Here is a 20191-nt window from a genome sequence, read left to right as displayed (position 1 = left end):
ATCCGGACGGACGACGCCGTTACAGTAATAATAATATGCGTGATGTGCTCGACGCAGCATTAATGACAAATTATTTCGGCTGTATGTCAAGCCGGAAAAACAACGGATCTCCGGTCGACTTATATTAAACCCATCCGAATGATTATTATTATTTTTTTTTTCTAAAGGACTACCCCTATGAAATTATGTGAATATAAACTATAATATGCTGGTCTGTTTCTCTGCTCAGTCGTCCTATATACGAAAATCGAATACACCGCGTCCACGTGATTTCGTACTATATATAATAGTTGTTTTATAACAGATGAATGTTTTTATTCGGTTGTGTTAAAAAAATGTGAAATCGCCGTCCGCACCACGGTGTTTGGTATTTATCACATCGCCGCGTGTGTTTTATAATAACAAAATAATCTCAATCTCTTGGCGACAATAATTTAATTGTTATAGAACCGTAATTTGACTGCAGCCTTGACCCTAATTATCAGCTGCTATAGTAGAGAAAAAAGGGCTCACGCAAATAATAACGTTTTTTTTAACCAGTTTTGTTCCACGACGGTTTAATTTCAAGTTTTCGACCAATCGATAAAATCTATTATATAATAATTAATTATATATGATATTCATAAGTTTATATTTTATCTTGTCAAGTGGAAACGCCGAAAGCCTTCCTATTTCGATCGTAAAAGTTATTAATCTAATTATCTAGTTAGGTACTTGTCAAATTTATTGTATGGATTGTAAAATGTTTTTAAAAAGGTTTATATTAATTAAGGATTTATTATTTTTTAAATACCTAACTTCATATTACTATCGTATTATATATAGGAACTAAATAATACTTTTAAAAAATGATAATTTTATGAAATACATTATGTAGGTACATACCTAATTATAGATTTTTTTGATTTTTAGGTTATGTGAATTTGTTTCATGAACCTACAGGAGTTACTCTGCACGGACACTGCATTACCGCACATCAAAGGTAAGAATTTTAAACATATTTTTTGTTCTTCTTTCGCATAAAAAAATTTAAAATTAAAATTTCTCATTCAATTATTTTTGAAATCCAAGTAATATTACTGTGGATTACGATTGTTTTTGAAAAATATTCGAATCGACGTTCTATTTAATATTCGTGTTGCTTATTTAAAATGTAATACTTATAATATGCACGACCTTACACGATCAGAGTTGTGTCTGCGTTAAGTCTATCGAGGATAAAGTAAAAAAATACGAACTCGTCTTGTTGAGTATTATCTTTGAGTGCGCTATTCGATTGTATCGTAATATATATAATGTATCGTATTTCTATATTGCACAGACCGCACATTCTTCCGCTGTCGTCTGTTTTCCGTGCAACATTCGCGGCATCATCTTCGCGGTTGCGTTCGTCTCAATAATTCTATTATAATATTATATTATAAATTTATAACTTTTAAGCTATTACAATTTATTTATACAACTGCAGGGTATTATTACTATTTTCAGTTCACTGGTTTTTTTTTTAGTTTTAAACTGAACGCTCGGCATCGAGTACAGTTTTTTGTCTTTGCTAATATCTAACTATATATATATATATTATAAACCGGCAACAATAATAAGAATAACAGTGTAGATCATAACTTGTATTAGCAAATCATAGGGCGTAATAAACACTATGAAAATTATACATCGTGTCGTGAACGTCATAATACTGACTTCTGTGTTCTGTCATACTATACTATATATATTTATACTTTATTTTGTATTCGTTGCATTCGGAGTTCCTATATAATCTAGTTTAGTTTAGAAATGAGTCAATATTATACACATCGTAGTAGGTATAATGTGTATAAAAACAATAAGACTGTTTGTATAAAATATGCAACCAAGTTATCCATAATAACATATAGGTACTTTATTGTACTTATAATAGGTATTATGCGCTCGGCCGTCGTTTGTCGTATATTAATTCGTATTCTAGTTTGATATATTTATTGGTTTCGTAATAATACGATGACGACGATGGCGACGGCGATGTCTCTCGCCAAGGTTAATACAAAACCTCGATCTTGTGTAAATCATTCTTTCACCTCGCACGTGACGCGAGTGTATATATACGGTCGTCGTCGCGCAGTCGCCCGTAAAGATGACCGCGATTGCCCGTTTCCCACCCGCTCACCAACGTTAACCGCACATCGCACCGTTCTCCGCCAAGTGATTCGCGCGCCTGCTGCCGTCCGGCCGACGACGAGGTAATAATAATATAAAAACAATTATTATTTTCGTTGTGTAAAATAACGCGCACTTTTTATTTTTTTAATATTCAGTTTTGTGTTCCCACAAAGTGTTTTGAGAGGATAGCATACCAAATTACCAACCCGTCGAGTGTCTGACCGCGGTGTATATTTTATATTTTACTGGTCAAAGGTGGTCATAGAGTTGATGGTCAGGAATTAACTTGAGTTACATTTTCTTTAACCTCTGTACGAAATTTATGCGAATCGAAGTATCTTTTTAAAACAGTCTTGAATGTTGCAATGCTGTACCTAGTCGACAAATTAAGGTGTATGGTCCTCCAAACAAACCGGATGGTTTGTTCAATTGTTTTCGCCACAGCCGCGTTTTGTATCAAAATTAACACACTTAGAGATTCGAAATTTACCAATAGTTCAGTCTGAGAGATTGACGCGCGACGGGGCTTGTAGTTTCGAGTAAAATTGATGTGCTCTTTTAATTCGCACGTGGAACCAGGGTCGGCTCGAACAAATAAAAAACAGTGCACTATAGGCAACACCCCTAAAATATTATTATTATTACTGTTTTGAAAATATCGCAATAGGAGTGGATGACCTATCTCGTCTATCCTTTGAGCAGGCCTTGCGTGGAATAATCGCTAATAATTATATAAGAAGAATATATACGTAATAAAACCGTTGTCGTTTAATACTGATGTGTAACAACGCTGTAAAAATACGCAATTTATATTGGCCACCGATTTAAATATAATATCTAATACTAATTTAGTATAGTTGTTACTATTAAGTATTTAGCATATATTCTAGTAATGCGCGTGATGTACAGGTGGATTGAATTGGATATTACTAATTATATCGTACAATATAGTACACCCTTTTCCTAAAAAAAAATAATTTCTCGTTGGTTTCAAATCGATTGCACTACGACTAGAACTGTTTGAAATATGCTCGAAAGTAAGACGAAAGCAGACTGTTGCTGTTCGCGCGCGGTCGTCGTTATATGCGTGATAATGAACAACTCGATGATGGCCAGGTGGCAAGTGCGACGGAATATTCCGCCGCGTGGATACCGTTGTATAGTTCAGTAGTTTATTTGTTCTCAGTGGCGTACTTGTGCGTTTTTTTTTTTTTTTTTTACTTTAAATTGGATAATCTCGACTTATCGAACAAAAAATGCTCACGTCCAAAACATTTCGGTCGGAGTCTTAATATACAAACATTACGTCATGTACATCATGCGTGACCTACTTAAAACGTATAATATGTACGAGTAATTTAAAAATGTTCCGTTTTGCGTAGTTTCAATACCCATCCTTGATTAGAACACTACGTTATAATTTTTAAGTATTATTATGACTTATGAGTTAATAACCAATAACCAAGTGCATTAATCGATGCAATTCATGATAATTAATACTACGATATCACATCCGCCGGACTATATATTATTTTATAATTAATAGTTGTTCGTCGGGAATTTATGCATAATTAATAATTATCACAATAATAGTCGTGTTATTAGTTATTACTTATTATTATTTGCATGGCGTATTCACTATACCGTGGCAGTATAAAGGTGATTCGGTGCCTTGGTATTTAAGTATTTTTGAAAGTGACGTCGCCGACTAGTTTTTCGTCGTCCACTTGTGATACTAATAATACCATATTATTTTTATATTATGCTACATGCGTAGGTATACAGTATACACTATACATGTAATAATAATAATAATAATAGTGGTAAGTAATGACGATCGCGGCCGACGAACGGATGAACATATCAGCCGCGTGGCCGTGTAAAAGTTGTTTTCTACGCATTTCGCGAAAGTGAAACTGTATAATATTATTGTAAACTGTACTACAACGACCTACTGGACCGCCCGCGCTAATATACGCAGTTTGTCCAGAATTTTCGGGACTGAATAATATAATATTATATTCTCAAAACGAAACTATAGGATTTATTTTCTTCTATGAACATAATTTTTGGACAACAATAATATTTATACCACCGGTTCTACGCGTACTGTGTTGGCGAGATGACGTTATTATAAACGATGTCGTTGAATGCGTTTGCTGTGCCGCGGTCGACGATTATCGGAATCGTGTCATTCCGGTTCCAATAAGTACCATCGACATGCATAATAAATAATAATAATAATAATAATATATCGTTGGTTACCACATACCTCGGATTTATATTATTTTAATTTGTTTATTTAATTGTAAAAAAAGTAATATAGTTGTGTCAATATCTTAACATCTCATGCTTTGTACGTACGACTACGTCAATATTGACAGATTGCGTAATGAATATAATTATTATTATTTCTTCGTGAATATCAAAATCTAAATAATACGAAATAATATGTTCAATTTATTATTAGATGACGATTCGCTTATTTTTTCCTTACTCGTTAGTTTGATTCAAATGAAACAAACAAATCGGATACCAATCATTTGAATTTGTTTTACGAAGTTATTAAAAGTTTATAAATGGGATTCCATGAAATCTTTGAATTATTCATAGAATTGTACAAGGAAAAAATTTTACAACTTTACCGTAGTATTCTCAAGTTTTTTTCCATTCGTGTATGCTCGTTTATTATATACAGTACCTATACAATTAAGCTTTCAGTTATCAAAATCCTGTATCAATTACTAGTAGGTATCCAGTTGCATTATAAAATAATAGTCAAAATACAATTACCATCCTGAATTAGTTGTATCTTTGTGAAATAATCTTAATTGCATATTCCACAAATATCAACCCGTTGGCCATATTTTTGATAAAAGCTATGAAACTTTTTGGATCACTATACTTGTTTACCATAATGTCGGTATATAATATATATTTTATTGTACATATAAATATATAATGTATTTGCATAAGTTTAAAGGTACATGTTTAGTAATATTTAACAATGTAGTATGTAGGTATACTCATGCAAAATTAAAATTCAACGTCGTATAAAAAAGTAAGCGGTTGTCGGACAATTGATATAAAAAAATTGTTCTATTTGTTAAAGAAATATTACTATAAAACCTGACATCGAGAACATTATAGAACGCGTGAAAAGATTCGCAAGTCGTGAAACTTGTAAACTTTGTTATGAAAAGAAGCATGAGAATTATAGTATCTCGTATAAAATTTAAAAGTGACGTGGAAAAGTTTTTCGTGGTTATAATAATATAATTCCATTTGAAGAATGAAGAAACGAATGTGTTTTACACTTGGTAAATAAACACACAAAGGAAAATATATTATTTAATATTACGATATTTGCGTTCATGCGTTTGTCCGTCTATATAATATATAACATGACTTTATATTGTAAGAGACTCGGTTAAATTTGTAAAGAGAGTGAGTTACATTTATACTGTGATGTACGAGGTGCAATTATTGTGCAAATATATAATATATCAACCTATGTAGAATCACGTCTGGCATACATGAAAATATCAATATATTTACTTCGTTTGCAAATTAATTTAAATAATTTATGTTTTATTAATATTCTTTCAACGAAGTTATTATTGTATTTTGAATCGTAAAGTACTAAAGCTTGATAATATATTATTTTTATAGAAATACAGAATACACGACTACGCCAACGCCGTACATCCATGATGATATCAGTATTTTATACCCTGCTATAAATTCTAAAACATCGCTATTAAAATTTCCCAACAATCGTTTAATAATAATAATACAGTGTATCGCCCAATAAAAATCTATAATATATTATAGTTCACACGATATTCTAATCTTACATGCAATATTCCAAAGGACACATTAAGTTTTCGTGAAAAAACTGTATACAGTATACACTTATTACTTCCTCCAACGGTAGTCTTGAAATGAATTGGTTTTTACCGTCCTAGCACTTCTTTGACTAACGATTGAAATCGGGTAAGAACAACAAACGCTGTTCGTTTATTATTATATTATGCTCTATTAAAATCAAAACGCGGAGGCTACGGTGGGCGATCGATGATGGTGTGTGCGTTTGGAGCGGGAAATATTCTCATATTTTCGACAAGAATAACACCTCGACGAGAGGGGAAAATTCGTTTTCCTTACTAAGCGTCCGATTACGATTTTCATCCGAACATCTTATTGCTGCAGCAACATTTGTTACACCTTATATTAAAATAAAACTAGAATTTACCAACATAAAATATGCACAAACATAATTGATAGTTTTCGACTACGTCCAAATTATTATATATAAATATATATAAAACTATTATTAAAATTATTTTAATAAAATGATTCTCGTTGATCATTTCGACGAACTCGTGGTTATTAACAGTCATCGACTTATTTCAATAAATCCTGATATACTAATCAAATTAAAATAATACATTTAGAGGTATAAAACTATATTACTATGTCTTCATATTGATAAAGACCTTTTTCAAAAGTACTCAAACCCCCCTATCTACCAAAAACTTGTCCACAGATGTGAGATACAAAAATACTTCTCCGAGTTCTCCGGATAACTAATTTCGTTATTATATTTTTCTACTTCTGACAACGTTACAACGTACAAACGCTTAGTCAATAATATTGTGATAAAGATTGTTTGTAATATATTTTATGATATAATAAAGGCCTACGAGGCACGAGCACACGTATGTACCGCTTGAACACGGATTGAACGCATGTGTACGTATTGCCGTAATAATAATCAGTAATCACATACGATTATTAATATTAATATTGATATGAATTATAAAAATCATAATAATAATTATTATTATTATAATTATATTTACTGGGTGAGCCACTGCGTTTTACCGTGTTCGCATAAATATGACAATAAAATATAATAAATTACTATCTCATCTTTGATTATTTTATTGGAATATAAAATTTGATATTTTAATATTATAGGAGGTGGTGATTGATAAACAGGTCGTTGAATATTTTGTAAAACAACTCTTAATTACCACGCTTAATGCGTAAAAATGTATCGTTCTCGTTTTTTAATTTTATTCAAGCATATTATACATATGTATCGTGTATTTTTAGATCGCTTATTAGTATGATTTAGAAGATAAACACGTGTATAATATAACATATAGGTTTGGGTATAATATAATATCTTGGCCGGTCCCGCGTATAATATTATACGTATAATATGATATTAGTATATTACGTTATATTGTGTAGTAATAATAACAATAATTTTAAAGTCGCGTAATGCGTTTTGTGCGTTCGTATAAACGGCGCGGCGGCCTAGTCGTTTTACGGTCGGTATTCCCCTCTCGTCGCGCCGCCCACCATTCGTCGTTCGCTCTTTACACGTGGCAGCAGCAGCGGCGGCGGCGGCAGTGGTTTCTATAATATCACTCGGCAATAGGCCGCCGCCGCCGCCACCACCACCACTACCACCTACTCGTCCGCTTCAACCACCTCCATTACATTCTCCTCCACCTGCACCTCCACGGCGTCGTGTACCGGTACGGACGAATGTCGAATGCCGTCGCCGCCGCCGCTCGTCAGGTTTTTATATATTCTTTTTTTTCTCTCCTCTCGTAAAGAAACACTTTCTCCGAATTATGCGCCGCGTACTGCACCGGTCGTAACGCAACGGTGGCGGGGTGCAGGGTGGAGCGCGTTGCTTTCACCCAAAAAACCCACTGCACACAGCCAGCCGCCGCCGTTCTCTTTGGCGCGAACGAGACTCGCGTCTACTCCGCTACTCGCCGCGTGCCTACCGATCGACGACGTCATTCTCCTTTTATACTCTCCTTATAACTTTACGGTGTACGTGTGTTAACGGGCGAATAAATTACAAACTCTGCGTACCTGCGTCGTCGAGAAAAAATAAAGTTTCCCATTAAAATTACACCGCCTGCGCACGCACCGAAAAAGATACCAACGATATTTCGACACAGCAATATTATTGCGAGTTGCATTTTTTTCTGTTTTTTTTTTTTTTGTACCACGTCTCTAGGAGGCCTCCCATTCTCTCTTTCGACGTTACAGTTTTCCATATTGACATATATTATCGTTTCCGCTCGTCCGAATACGACAATAGCGGATTCGCGCCAAGAGACGATTCGGCGTGGAACGATTTTCTACCGTTTCCAGCGCGGTGCTTAGTGATGCGCGTTCAACGTATATCTATATAATACTTGTTCGAATTTTTTTTTTCGCGACGTCCGTCTTTCCGGTCAAACGGTGCACCCGGCATTGTGCGTGCGCTCCTGCAACACCGATGCGGCTTGACGGTGTCGCGGTCCAGCGAATAACAACTTACTGTACTATATGTATACTATGCCGTTAGTATTATATCGATATAACAATTACATAAACGTTCGGCCGGCTCGCACGCATATTACTGCAGGGCAAGATTTTCGTCCCATGGAGGTACCTCCTGTATATAATAAAAATATTGTGTCTATATACGCACGATTATCCTATTCCCAGTGGCGCAACTACCGAGGTCGGACCTATTTATTTACAACTAAACAACCCGGCCGCGGCCAATATTTTTATAATTTCAAATGGTTCGAACGAGATTATATTATATATAATACTCTATATGAGAATTTATTTGCAGTTCACGTGATGCTTAGGGTTTTTTGGTATTCATCATAATCTGACCATTCATAAAGTGAAACTGTCGATGAACCCGATCTTGGATCATCAACACTTCAAGTACATAGGATGTTCGTTTGAATTTGAAGATCAGACATCAGTGTAAATTTAACAAGCACCTCTGAAATTTCAAATATAATTTTAGGTTATTTTAAAAATGAAATGTATAAATAGGGTATTTCAGATGTAAATGCTACGGGAAGTTTGAATGCTAATAAAAATCATAAATTTTGAATATCAGCCGATTTGGGTTCTTAAATTTGTTAGAATATGGCCAAATATTTCGTGCGTCGTATTACATATCGTATTATTCTGTGAGGGTAACAGGCATCAGTATAGGCGATTCCGACGGAACCATTTAAATTGAAAATGATAACAATACGATAGTGCGGTGAGGACTATAACTATATTAGTATATTGTGTATACTGTATAATATACCATGAGACATTTTACGTTGTCTCGTAGTCGCTTTTGAGTTTCACTTTCGCCGAACAATTTTTCGCTAAAAATAAATCAAAAACGAGCTGCATACACATTCCACACTTAGCTATATATTATATTCAAATACGATTCAAAATAATATTGTCTCGCGCGTTCCCACGACACGACTTCTCCCTCGAACATGGACGGTTATTCTTTTTTTCCTCTCCTATCGTTTTGAAAATCGATACGCGTGCGGTGAACAAAATATATAATATCATCATATATGTGTGAATAAACGTGTGCTGCAGGTACTGCACAGTGCACTGTCCATATTATATTATTAATGTACGTATAATGTATATAAACATAGTGTGATAATAATATTGATACAGTTGTTGTGAACCGTGTTATCCGATATCGAACGACTATTATATTATAATTATGTATATGTTACCTACTATATGATGTTATAATAATATAATATACCGTAACATTATTATAATGGCCGCGATTTCAGATATTCAAGCGAATTATTATTAGAAGAAGATGAATTATTATCTCGTTCGTCGTATTTTATACTCTCGAAATATACAATATATAATATTAATTTTTATATTAAATATTAATTAAGCGTTGACGACGAAATGAATAAAATGATATGCTATTTAGCTACACGCAACTTTACAATGTTATACATTTTTTTTTTTATCAATCTATAGAGCCCGATAACTATGGCCATTAGTACTTATTATAGGTTGGTTATGATGTTATTATGATGTTTATGGTGATGGCCGATTATAGTCCGTTATCATTAATAATTATTGTAGGTGTATCAAGACTTTAAGAGGACTCCTAAAAATATTTCAAAATAGGGCCTTGGGAAAAATGGTCCCGTTATCCCCCTTCTGAACGGCCCTGAAAACGCGTTTGTGATCTGAAGCGGACGTCAAGCTTATACATTATTAGTTATTACCTACTAGCCCTTCTAATAAAATATGTCAACAATATACTTTTTCCGTAATCATTTGAATTGCCTTGAATTTTTACAAAAGAAGTCTTTTTATTTTTATAATAATGTTTTTACCCTGTTCGTTTTTTTACAAAATGCAATTTATTTGACGATTTTTATTTAAAATGCCGACCATTGTACTTACCGTTTCCAAGAAATATATTCAAAAAGTGTATAAAGACTTAACGCGACGTTTAATATTTATTATTATTTACTTTGATGACAATATTTTGTCGTGAATCATGAATTATTGTTCTCGTCCATGCGACGGAAACCCTCGAGCTGAACAAACTAAAGTCTGCAGTTATAAGTATGCTTTGCAGAAATATCGTATAACACTATATTTACTATACAATATAAATATGTAATGTACAATATATATATATATGGTTAAATATTTACAGGAAAACTATTATTCAGATGTCGTGTTGCTATTTATAATATATGTATATATGTATATACCTTCATATACAGCGGAAAACAACGTTTCAATATAATTACACAGGAAATATACTTTTAAACACGAAATACAATATACAATAGGTGTAACAGATAGAACTGACTTTTGGAATAACTTTTGTTCAAATTAATATTTTTATTTATTCTTTCATTAAGTAACCCTAACGCTACATGTATAAAACATTTATTTTATGTTAATTTTTAGTACTGAAAATAAAAATAAATTTAATTTAGTAAAAAAAATTTTGGATGAATTCAAAATAGCCTATTTTTGAATCTGATTATAAGAACAATTTTGAATATTTTTTGGTCAAAAGATTAATCTAAGTCAAGTAGTTTATTTTTTAGAATTTTTTGGCTAAATTAATTTGGAACGTATAATAACTTTTTAAAAATATGATTTTTGAGAATTTGCTGACATGAATATATTCCTTAAATTATTTACTTATCGTTATATATGTTTTATATTTTTTTTACCGAAACGGTGGGTGTATTGTGTATCCAAAATAATAAACACTATTATAATGCCCAATAAGTCTCCATCGTTTCAAGTCGATAACTGAGTATATTATTATATGTTAAGGTTTGAACCAAGCACAGATTTTTGTCGCAGTCTATATCTTAGACTCTATATAAATATAATATACGTAAGTCGTATACGGCTATACTCGTGTATAATATAATGTATAATCATACTATACCTAATACATTTTAATGTGGTTTTATTACGGTATATTTCAGTTCCTATATTTATACGACTGATACGATAATAAAATAATATGGATATGCGCGTGGAAAGGATTTTTCTACCCGATCAGTAAAAATTTTTTGTGGGCTTGCAAAACGATAGTATAATTTACATACGATGAGATTCAAAATATGGTTTTTTTACGAATCCCGGGATCCGTGGCGAAGTGGTCGGAGTTGACGTGCTTGCAAGTTGCGAGTTATCGATATAGTTTTACCGCGCGTAAACGGAATAATACATGTATATAATATATATATATATATATATTATACAATAAATTATTTACGAAACGGTGGTGAGGGTATGCTTAAGGGATGGTTGGTGGAGGGGGCAGAGAAAGTAAATAAAAAACGACGCCCACTTTTACGAAAATCGATGTGTCCAACCTTTGCCGGACTTCCGGTTAACGTCATACGTAACCCACACATATATGTATACACTGACAATGTTTTGCAGAATTTGGCAAATACGTTTGTATATAACGGTAGAGATGAAGTCGGTCGGTCGGCGGTGATGTCGAAAAAACTCAAAAAAAAAAATCAAAACGCAACAATTGTATAGTACGTATATTACAGATATTATTGTATACCGTATAGTCATCTGCGGGCAGTTTCTGTGGCGTTGTTGTTGTTATTCTTGAGGCCGGTGACCCAATTCCGTCGTGTTCAGATAAAGAAACACCGCACGCGCGTGACGATTTGCCGTAACTGAATTTTTCTATTCATTACTTGGACGCGAAATATGAACTTGTTTCTTTTATCATTGTACGCCACCACGACCTTGTGCGCGCTAATCAATCACAATGCTATAAATTATATGTATAATGTATATAGCTAGCATAATAAAACTAATACTAATAAATGTGTTAATAAATCGTTTTACGAAAATAATCGATAATACATGAAACATGTATATTATTTTATCAGATTGACAGACAGAAAAAAAATACCGCGTGCTTCCGAATCTGTCGTGTCTTAAATTGCCGTCAATATGTCAGTCGTAATCGGTATTTGTTGAAAAAATTTTTTAAGAACATTTCTCGAGGACAAACTTTTTTCACACGCCCGCCCTCTCCAACGCAATTATATAGTATGGAAATATCGTCATAAATTATTATTATTCGTTGTAATAACTCAAATCAGACAATGGCCGGTGTAGGGTGTAGGGAACATGATATACGCTCCAAACATTTTAATATCATAAATTCATAATAATATTGTATTATTGTTGTTTATGTTCTATGTCGATTGGCACGGCACAGTAATTTTACTACTTTGATGTATATACATATAGGTCGGTAATTTCGCGGAAACACGTTTGTTCCTAGTTCTGTTCCTTCAAGCATTTTTAAATTTTTGTACTTCCGTCGTATAGCTAATGCGTCGCGATATCAAAATCAAAGGCGGGCACGAGTTAAACGAGTCGTCTAAAGAATCCAAAACGTACAAAACATTTGTTTGAATGAACCGTTTTACTTATAATATGCGCGCGGACACGGAAACTAATTTTAGGTTTAGCTCGTATTCAAACTAGAAGTTTCGTGTTCGATCAACGGTTGTACCATTGTGATACAATTCTCAATTTTAATTTTTAATTAATCATATAACCATGCACAAATTATGTGTGTACAAATTTTTTTAGTTGAATAAAGCTCGTCGTAGTTTAATCGCTTACCACAGGCACCATAATAGTTATGATAATAATAATCGTAAAACAACTTACTACTTAGCAAATACATGGACATTTTTTTATTTTTTTTATTCGGAAAAATTGACATTTTCTTAACATTTCTATAGCACTTGCGATAAAGTTGTTGTAACAAATAATAATGACAATAGTTAACTGCGACTGCAGTGTTCCGCAATCGAGCGGTTATCTGAAAACTTTTACTTATATTAATTATTGTATACTACGGTTATGAGCTCACGCATCAACTGCAATAGCATAATAAAACGTTATATTGCAATATAAAAATAATAAATTCTTTATTGCGGTTAGAACCAAGTTTACCAATATAACGAGAAAAAAAAGAAATGGATGGGCTCACCTTTCCGTATGTATTAGTATTGATTAAATATGCTCAGTGGTATAAGGTGTTTAAGCATAGCCTATAGTGTATATAGCAGCACTACTTGTTTGTACTAGGCATAATCTTTAAAATTAATAATAATACATTAATACTCTATTCTGATTAGAAACGGCGTGTAAACCTGTATGATATTTATTTTGCGCACACTTTTCTCTTACTTTGTCGACTGCGTGTGACGTTGGCGCGAAAGTCTTAAAATTCCAAACGTGAATTCTTCCCGTAAACTCTTCGGACCTCATTTGTGATATACAACGGATAACACGCGTTAATATTTCCTCCGGTTGTTTATTACCGAGGAACAGGTTTGATAAACATATCAAAGTTTGTATACCTTCACAAGGACCATCACGTGAGTAAACATCGTTTTATTTTGGATATTTTTTAGGTATTGCGGGTGGATTGTTCTATAATGCGCTCAGCAGATTGTACGGAAACGCGGCACTGTAATCAAACTGTAACTCAATAATAATACAAATAATATACCTAATAACAACGATAAATGTAAACTTCCGATGCACGTTTCAAATAATAATAATAATAATCATGAATAATAATCATATCATTGTGTTGTATGTAGACTGCGCTTCGTATGGCGGCGTTGTGTTTGTCGTATATGACAACGATATTATTATATTATACGATTACAAATTAATATTGTAGCAATATCATACTGTGGAAATGGCGGTGTGATTGCGAAATTGTCGAGTGGTGACGTCATGTATGTGTGCACGTTTATACACTGTACGAGTTTATAATATTATCATTATACTTTTCGATAATATTATTATGCATAGTCGTGGAGAGTAGCACCTCAGCGTGGCCTTAACCATTTTTTTTCGCATTCGAGTTTCTATTTCAATGTAAAATGTTAATATTATTATTAAACGCGTGTACGTAACATATTTTTAACACTATTGTTTGATCAAGAAGAAAATCAATATTAAAATAATTTCACCGCGACAACTAGAAAAAATAACTATGTAATCCATAAAATCCGCTACAGCCCTACAGGTCACGTGTATTATGTATATTGTATATATATATTAAGTGCCATATGCTAGTCTTTGAAACGTTCGTTTGAAAATCGAATTCGTTCTCGTTTACGTCCAATACCAATTGATGTGTTAAGTTTTGTAGTTTTCGGTGTACAATAATTATATCATAATATAGCGCAGATGTTGCAGGTCTGTTTGACGTAGCAAACCATCATCATATTATAATAATAATAATATTATGTTTCTTTTATTAAGTTATACAAGAACAACGCGCTGAGATCGTCGTTTTTTCCGTGCTCGTCTCATCATTGTTGTAGTTAGTGCGTTATGATAGGCAACGTATTGTAGGTACGTGACGTGAAGTAATATTACAGTTTTTTAACAGTTTTGATGATCTACGAAGTTTTTTTTTACAAGCGCGCGTAAAAGTTTGTAGGTACCGAATTATTAACGCTGCCGCAACAACATTCCGACGTCTTCCATGTTGTATATATTTGTCTTACTTCAAACTCGGAATTATTTTCTAACCGCCAAAGTGTGACCAAGTCGGTAATAATATTATTTTCGTCCCGCTCCGAGGATACACGGACGAATATTTTATCGTATTTATATACCGTCGTCGTCGTCGTCGTTTGCACCGGAGACCGGTTTAGAAGAGACCGTGGTGTGTTCAACGACCTCTAAACGAAAAAAAAGTCTGAGAAAAAAATGTTTTCAACGCACGTCGTATCTCCTCCACATGGGACCGGTTCATGGTGGTGCGGCGAGGCAGTGGCGGCGGCGGCTACGGTGACGACGACCCATTTTTATTGGCTTTACTCGTATAGTCTTTTATAAGTATATGGTTTTTTTTTTCATCCCATTCCCTTCTCGCACTTCGTATCCTTTGTTTCCGCCCTACCTCTATTTTCTATCAGGCACACGTGTGTCCATTTTTTTGTGAGCACACACATTGAGAGGGACCCAAAGAATTCCACGACGAAGAAAAATAATAATAATATTAAGTACGTAAACGACACAAAACGTTTCGTCCGACGTCGTCACGTAAGATTTTCGAGGGCGAGGACGAAATCAAATCTCGGCGCTCAGCGAATTTTAATTTCAATATCTATCGCCCTCCCCCCTGCCCCTGCACCATTCGTGAACGCGGGCCGCTATTCGTTTGAAAAACTAAAAATCGAAAGCCTTCGGTGAAAAAAAAAAAAAAACCCAAAACCCAAAACCAAACGTATAACACCATCGATGCGCGCGCCCGTGTGTAAGTGGGTGTTTGTATGTGTGCAGTGTGTGTGTGTGTGTGTGTGTGTGTGTGTGTGTGTGTGTGTGTGTGTGTGTGTGTGTGTATTACACGCAAAACGCGCCCGCCAGAGGATCGATAACAGCCGAGTGGGTGTGTGCGTGTGTGTTGTGCACGGTTCAAGCGCGCCCAACTTCGTTCCCTGTCGCTCGCGCCATACACACATACACGAGCAGCAGGCACGTCGACACCACCGCCGCCGTCCCGCAACATCGACCCCTCTCCACCGCCGCCGCCGCCGCCCAAACCCCTTCGTCCGTCGCTGTGGTGAGGAACGACGAAGATTCACGCTCATCGCGAACGCTTCACCGCGCGTCGTATATATCATTGTAGGCGGTGTCGCCGATCACCGTCAATACAGGAACAATGATTTCCGATTCGACATAACCCGCGGGCCGATTTTGGTGACGTAATCTGCGTATATTATACGTTGGATTAGGTATATGGGAATTGAGAATACGTCGAACCTTCAGAAGTTTGAACAGTTTTAATTTAAAAAAAAAAAATTACGTTCTAATTCAAACAGTTGGAATAGTTTGAGTATAAGTGTATTAGTGTATAAATAATGTATAATGAAAATGTTATATACATGCGTATGGCGATTGACAGCAGATTAATTTAAAAAAAAAAACTCACGTGTAAACTGCATCGTTTTATTACCATCACATTTTAAAAATGTGATATCGAGAGTAAAATATATAGTTTAGCAAACGACCAGGAGTTCTACATCGAGATAAAATATATGATCGCTTGGGCATATCATTTTAGCCGTTATCGGTTTGTATCGTTCAGCTGTTTCGGTTTTTCTGGGAAATCGAATGACGGGTTTACAATGTGTACGACACACGATATAATATTACTATTCGGGGGGTGAAATTTTAATACTTGCGACACTGATGCTGGCGTAATTTATATCTATTACCATAGAACATTGTTATCTCTGGTAAGTATACGGCCGAATTATGTGTAACGATCGTCCGATCGATCAATCTATTCGGGTTTGTTAACACTAAACTTTTTTCATCGACAAGATGATCTGAATCGTTTTAAAGTAATGGATTTATAAAACTATTCTCCTCCTTTGGCCGAAACGTAATTTATCTTGCCAAACTGACCATCAAAAATTGCTATAATAGTGGTCATCATATATATATGCGTGTATTTCAAATTCTTGATGTATGTATCTACGATAAGCTAAAATTTTTGAGCACTTGTGTTTTCGATAGTGCATGCAGCAGCGTATAATAACGAAAATATTTTAAAATTATTTTTACATAATATATTATTGTTTTTCTTCCCTTGCTGCTTGTTACGACCGTATTGCAATATATACGACGCATATGTGTATGCATTTCAGGGTGGCTGATGTACGGCTTACCTGAAGGGATTTAAGGTGTCGGTTACTGAATTTATAGTTGTCACCAATAAAATGAAAGTATTGTATAGAATTTTATGATCGTTTCCTTTATATTATAATATTCAGACGAATGAATGAAAACTAGTATGATGTAGTAATACAATTTTGTACTGAAATCGATTCTCTTCGCTGTAATTTGTTCGTCGCGGAGCAACCTATAGAATTTTCGCGAAAAATTATGTTTAGTTAAAAAAGAAAACATCATCATACCGATAAGGCGTCACGCTCAATAACGTGCGTCCTTCGCGTAGCATTGTAGGAAATATATAAAAAAAATTTCCACTCGAGATCCAGCAAGAGGGTTGTATTCGACCATCGAAATATAATATATATTGCAATTCACCCTCACTTCCCCATTTCCTCATCATCAGTCCTCCCACAAACAATACTGTCGTGCCGCCCTAACAATGAGTAGGTAGTCACGCGATCGATGTCTGCGCGCGTACAACGAAATCGTCTTAATAACCAACGAGTAAAATATGACTATAATTATGTGCACAATTTTGTTGGTCCTCACGAAACAAGTATACAAGTATACGTTTATTACTATTTATAAGTTTATTTAAGTTCTACTAGAGCCCACACAGTTCTAATTCTAGTCCTGATTATTGAATTTGTTACGAACCATCTCGATGGTCTTGGCTTTTATATTTGTATATTATGCAACCATAGGCGCAACTATAGACCTCTAAAACATGGGGTGCTATAGTATTAAAAACATAAAATTGATGTTATTTCATTATAATTATAATAGTTAGATCTAAAATATCAAGGGGTGCTAAAGACCATTTTGCATCCCCCTAGTTGCGCCAATGTAATGCAACATACATTTGAACACGATTATTGTTACCGTGTGCATGGTTTCGACTGTCTTGAAACGTGTTTGCACACACGTGTCGTACCTTTATGCGATTTTAATTTATAATGTGTGTTTATAGTTTATATGTATCTAACGCTCGGTTATAAGAAAGTTTTCTGACGTTAGTTCTTTTTCGTATTTCACGCCTACTCTCTAAACTACTTTTAGACACGCCGTTGCGCCCAAAGTCGTTATTTTACGCCTCGATCCGCGACGAGTTTATCGTCGTTTTAGACTTCCCTTTTTTAATCGGCTATATTTTACTATTACGTTTCCGCATTGCACGGACTTGCGTTCATTATAAAATTGTGTTAATTGTATAACAACGCGAAGAACTTTATGTGTAACTGTCTATATACGACTATATAATTAATAATAATAATGACATATTCAGATATGCTTTGTCACGAGTCGCGACATTCAGCGAATTTCAAGGAATTATAATCGCATTAGTGTTAGGTATTTTATACACAGTTTTTAAGCACGTCTTGTATAATATATAGGTTATTTAAATTTGTTTTTGTCGAAATTATTTTCGTTGTTGTTCTGTCTTCAGACAATACAGTCCAATGTATCTGTATAAACGATTAATTGTGCATTAAGTTGATAATAACGTATTATCAATTTAAATTACAATAGTCCGAAATATTTAAGACGAAAATTGTAAAAAAAAATAAATACTTATAAGCAATAATGAAAATTGTCTTTCTTTTACGTAATTGATATCCATCATCTCGTGAGTACGATCGTCATTGGTAGTTTACGAGGTTTTATCTAGATATACATATCATTAATATTATGCCACTTGTGACTTGTTTCTTTTTCATCGCATTAATAAATTATATAATATGAGCGAGTAAAACGATGTTTCCGTCCGCGTGCGTTGTCGATGCCCGGCGATAAAGACGCCGCCGTCGTCTTATGTCGTGTACTCGTTTATATTATAATAACAATTATTATTATACTTTAATCAATGCGATCATTGTCAATGTCGTCGTATTTATTGTTATTAGCCACTATAATATAGCGGTTAGAAAAAAAATTAAACAGTGAATTCGACATTACTTTTACGCGATGATCTAGTAATAAGTATAGAATGATAATAACTATGATATTATTCAGTGTTGCACACCTGCCGTCTAGCTGGTTTGTTAGTATTCGGTTCATGAAACATCACATCGCCGTTGTGTACATATTATTATATACGTAATATTGTGGGTACCTACGCACGCCAAATACAATATGTTTTAAATTGTAGATGACCGTACTGGAAACGAGTTTGTTGACGATCGACGATTATATGCGAGTTCATTTGAATATAACATGCGTATTATTATACACGCAATATAGGTATATTAATATATATCGTAATAATATGCTCGTTGTAGTGTATAATATTATAACGTTATTGTGAGAGACTCTTCTTGATCGGAAACGTGTGTGCAAGGTTGGCGTGTTGTTGCAATAATATACGAGGAGTTACCTACAAACGGGCGGGCGGATCAATAACTAATAATATATAATAATAATAATGTAGGTAGCGTTATAATTTTGTTATCGCAATTCGAAACCGCGTGTTCTGCACCGTTGTGTTCGCGATGTTTACAATATTATTATAATACTGTATTCATATCATTAGTAATATTTATCTATCAAAAAAATCGACTTTAAACAACATTATTATAACGAATAATCACCACAATGCCATTGCTTGTGCGTTCCTGTTTTAGGTATCGACCCCTATTTTTGTGAGCAGTACAGTCCTGAATGCCTCCCACAAATCGTTTAATGTATACATGAAGAGTGATGTGCATAACGATTGTCTAAGAAAAATTGGAACTATGTCTTATATTAGTACTTATGTATTGACGAACACATGTAGGCACAGTAAAATAATCAGTAACGGTGAACGAAATAAATTCAAATTATTGGACTTGCAGTAAATAATGTTCGCTGGCACAGTAGTCGCGGAGGGCTCCGAACTTTATTAGTCAAAACTAGGAAGTTGGCTAAATGTAAAAAAAGAAATCCGCGAGTTCCTGAC

At 34.2% G+C, this 20191-nt stretch overlaps 1 protein-coding gene across 2 annotated transcripts in view; it reads left to right on the top strand.

Annotated features, from left to right (window-relative positions):
• LOC107164144 (uncharacterized) overlaps positions 1-20191 on the top strand; it is a 139174-nt gene that overhangs the window by 39613 nt on the left and 79370 nt on the right. For both annotated transcript variants that reach the window (XM_015511849.2, XM_015511846.2), the window contains exon 3: positions 913-982. The gene's annotated coding sequence lies outside the window, so the exon portion shown is untranslated. The remainder of the gene's footprint in view (positions 1-912; positions 983-20191) is intronic.

The sequence above is a fragment of the Diuraphis noxia genome, unplaced genomic scaffold, assembly GCF_037042655.1.
Source record: "Diuraphis noxia isolate RWA-SAM2 unplaced genomic scaffold, SU_Dnox_SAM2 contig0003, whole genome shotgun sequence".
Taxonomy (NCBI): domain Eukaryota; kingdom Metazoa; phylum Arthropoda; class Insecta; order Hemiptera; family Aphididae; genus Diuraphis; species Diuraphis noxia.
This window is presented reverse-complemented; position numbering and strand designations above follow the sequence as displayed.